Consider the following 4399-nt stretch of genomic DNA (forward strand, 5'->3'; position numbering starts at 1 on the left):
CTTTAAAAAAAAAAAAAAAAAAAAAAAAAAAGTTCTTGCTAATATTACAGGGGATATGAATTCACTTCCCAGCGCTCACACAGCTCACAACTGCCTACAACTCTGATTCCAGAAGATCTAACTTTTGGCCTCCACGGGTACCTGAGCACATGTGGTCCATATACAAATAAGCAGGCATTCATATACACATAAATTATTATTTAAAATGTAAATGTCCATATACAAACAAGCAGGGATACATATACACATAAATTATTATTGTAAATAAAAAAGAAAAGGAATGCAGCTTGATGTGGTATCATTCTTGTGTTGGGGCAGGAGAAACAGAAGATCATTATCAACCAACTACCTATCTAGTAGGTCTACCTGGGTTACATGAGACTGTCTCAAAAATGCCAAACAGAAAAAAACCCAGAGGGGTGGGGAGCCTCAGGAATCCAGACAAAAATCAAAAGGCATAAAGAAGCTGCTATATATCTGAATAAATTCAAAGAAATTTCAAACCAAAATTAAGGTTTTTTGTTTTTCATTTTTTTTTTTTTGAAACAGAGTTTCTTTGTGTAGCTTAGGAGCCCTCCTGGAACTCACTTTGTAGACCAGACTGCCCTTGAACTCACAGAGATTCACCTGTCTCTGTCTCCTGAGTGCTGGGGTTAAAGACTCCTGGCTTCAAATAAATATTAAGTTTTAACATTATTTATAAGCCTAATATTTTTTCTGTTAAATATTAAATATGTAATTATACAATTAAAAGAGGCTATAAATTGAGAAGATAATAAATTACTTCATCATCTATATGCTTTCATAATTTTAAAGGATAAATATTATCAACTAATAATCTATTAGCCAAAGATACTAGATTGTAATTTTCAGAAAAATGTTGGGTCTATAGAGCTCATAGGTTAGATGCATTAGTTAAGAAGAGCTCAGAGGTACTGACTGCAATTCCCAGCACGGCAGCTCATATCCATCTGATGGCCCCTTCTGGCATGCATGCAAACTGCAGACAGAACACTGTATATATAATGAATAAATCAATCTTTAAGAAAAAAAAAGTAAAAGAAGCCGGGTGGTGGTGGCACATGCTTTTAATTCCAGCACTCTGGAGGCAGAAGCAGAAGGATCTCTGAATTCAAGAGCAGCCTTGTTGAACAAAAAGAAAAACAACCTTAAAAACTTCCAAAGTAAAGAGAAAACACTATTTTTTTTTCAATTTTGTGTGTGTGTCCATTACATACTTACCCTTTTAAACTAGCAAGTTTAACTTTTAAATTTCAAAAGGCGAAGACTTAGTGGAATTAAGTGCCTTTGAATAAATTAGATGACTTTGAATAAATGTATTCTCCAAACAGATATCTCAGCTAGAAATTATTAATTTATAAGCCAGGATAAAAGCAGTATTTGAAGATGGTACTTGAAGACAAAGCAATCTAGATGAGGTCCTCAATAGACTCTCAGAGTTTTAAAATAAAATAAGTGAGAAACAACAAAGGAAAAAGAAACTGACAAGGACTTGGTAATAAAAATTGGGGTAGGAAAGAAGACAAAAGAGACGGTAGACAAAACAGAAAGCCAAGAGTACTTAAAGGAAGTATTAAGAGTACTCAACCACCAAACGCTGTTTTGGCATCAAACCAAAGACTGAAAAGAGACTACTATAGGCATACTGGTGCTACTCATGACCTTGTCAAGGGCACTTTAAGTTGAAAAGCAGAAAAAGCCTGATACAAACTGGCTTGAGAATATGATGGCAAAAATCTGAACTAGGCATACATTGCCACTGGGACTATAAAACCAGGCAAATGTTTTTTGGAAAACAGCTTGCCAGTTCTTCAAAACATCAAATATAATTTACATGACTGAGCAATTCGATTGCTAAGAATACACCCATAAGCATTTTTAAAATATACCAGGTGGTAGATCTCTTGAGTTCGGTGCCAGCCTGGTCTACCAGAGTGAGTTCCTAAACAGCCAGGGCTACAAAAAGAAACACTGCCTCAAAAATAAATAAACAAAAAAAACAAACAAATAAGTAAATAAATGTGGATTTTTTTTTCATAATAGCCATAATATGGAAACAAATCTAATGTTGATCAACTGATGACCAAGTAAGCAAAATGTAGCATGTCCATATAACGGAGTATTACCTGACCAAAAAAATAACAAAGGGCATGGTACAGTATCAATGACCTTGAAAACCACTATGGTTTGACTACAAAATGTCCTTCCTAAGATCACATTTGAACACTTGGTCCCCAGCTGAAGCCTCTGCTTGGGAAGGTTCTAGAAGCAGGCCTGGTCTCACAGCCTGATCTCACTTACAGCCAGGTCTCACTTCTGTTCACTCTGCTTCCTGAGTATGGATGCAATGAGACCTGCCAGCATCTGTGCACTATCTTCCCCGCCATAATGAACTTTACCACCAAGGAATTATAAGCAAGAACTAATCTTTTTCCCCTTAAATTTAGTACAAGAACATTAAACAAAAACAGATTCAACCCCCAAACCTGTGGCCGGGCCTCAGGACTCCCCTGACTCTGGGCAATGATGGAGTCCAGAAATAAGGTTTAGACCTTCTCAAAGGACCTTGGTCCACAACACCACCTGAGGTCATGTAGGTGCTGGTAGCCCATGCTGTTGTCTCAGGCCACAATGAAGCCTAAGATTCTGCCTCATTGATGTCCTCAGGCTTTGCGGCCTCAGGAGCCATGCTGAGGTGAATGGTCTGTGGTAACCTCCTGAGACCATGTTGAGGCTCATGATCCATGCAGTCACTGAGAGCCATGAATGGGTCAGTGGTGGTGATACAGCCAAGGGCTGTGTTTGATGTCTGAGGCCTGATTATACCCAAGCCCATTCAGAGGCCTGTGATAGGGATTGTGGCCTGAAGTAATGTTAATGTCTGCTCAGGCCACCTAATGGTCTCCTTAGCTGATGGTTTCTGGAACAAATGCAGATGGAGAAAGACTCATCCTCCCTTGCAGGGCTGGCCACTAGGAATTTGACCATGCTCTGATGAACATATAGCCCACACAAAATGGACTTGTTTTGGGGGGGGGGGTTGCTTTTTGCAGAGGGGAGGCAGTCACGGGGGAAAGAGGTAAAGACAGAAAGACTAGGAAGTGAGCATAACAGGGCTCATGATGTAAAATTCCCAAATAATTAATAAAAAAAAATTTAAAAAAAGAGGGGCTGGAGAGATGGCTCAGTGGTTAAGAGCACTGGCTGCTCTTCCAGAGGTTCTGAGTTTAATTTCCAGCAACCACATGGTGGCTCACAGCCATCTGTAATGAGATCTGGCGCCCTCTTCTGGCATGCGGGCACACATAGAGGCAGAATGTTGTATACATAATAAATAAAAATCTAAAAAAAAAAAAGTGAGAAAATTTTGGGGCTGGAGAGATGGCTCAGAGGTTAAGAGCATTGCCTGCTCTTCCAGAGGTCCTGATTTCAATTCCCAGCAACCACATGGTGGCTCCAAACCATCTGTAATGAGACCTGGCGCCCTCCTCTGGCGTGTGGGTATACATGGAGGCAGAAAGTTAAATAAATAAATAAACAAATAAATAAATAAATAAATCTTAAAAAAAAAGAAAATTGAGGGCAAAAATGCATAGGTACATAATGCTTCATTACCTTTAGAGAAGTAGGGAGCAAGGTTATCAGCTGAATGGAAGTGAAGGTGTTATGGGTTTAAAAAAAAAAAGAAAAAGAAAAACAAGTCCCTTGTGATGCATAGCTTTTTCTCATAGACAACAGAAGGACAAGATAATTTTAAACTCAAGGTCACCATGAGCTATACAATCTGGTCTATATTGTAAAATGGAGAGAAAAAGAATCTTGTAACCCAACAACTATCTAGGAGTAGAGTAAGTGGACTAAGCAATGCTTGCCTAGCAGCATTAATGACCCACATGAGTTTTTTAAGGTCAAAAATTTGAAGCAGGCCATTGCTGGTGCACATCTTTATCCAAGATCTTGAGAGGCAGAGGCAGGTGGAAATGTGAATCAAGTTCCTTAACAGCCAAGACTACACAGAGAAACCCTGTCTCAAAAACAAATGAATTTGAAAATATGGTTGTCTATGTACACTGATAACGTGTTTCCAGCTATGTTCACATGAACCAAGTACAGGTACAGAGCAGAAAAGTCAAAAGGTGCTGGAAACCAAACCTGAGGTCCCCCCCCCAAAAAAAATGCTAATAACTGCTGAGCTACCTCTCCAGCCCTCTCCTAAATCTCTTATTTTGGCTGATATTCCAATTCAAAATCAGAAGTCAGAAGACCAAGAGAAATCATCTTACGCTTCCATCCACTCCTCACATCAAATAAAAAACTAAATACTGAAGATTTAATGCCTGGAACGGGCTGGCCTAGAGATCCACCTGCCTTTGCCTCT

The 4399-nt window shown here is 39.0% G+C and overlaps 1 protein-coding gene across 4 annotated transcripts in view; it reads right to left on the bottom strand.

Moving 5' to 3' along the window:
* Positions 1-4399, bottom strand: part of Strbp (spermatid perinuclear RNA binding protein) — a 158585-nt gene that overhangs the window by 104218 nt on the left and 49968 nt on the right. The gene's annotated exons all lie outside the window — the stretch shown is intronic.

Source organism: Alexandromys fortis, unplaced genomic scaffold (genome assembly GCF_014885135.2).
Source record: "Alexandromys fortis isolate MF-2015 unplaced genomic scaffold, M_Fortis_MF-2015_v1.1 scaffold_228, whole genome shotgun sequence".
In the NCBI taxonomy this organism is placed as follows: Eukaryota; Metazoa; Chordata; class Mammalia; order Rodentia; family Cricetidae; genus Alexandromys; species Alexandromys fortis.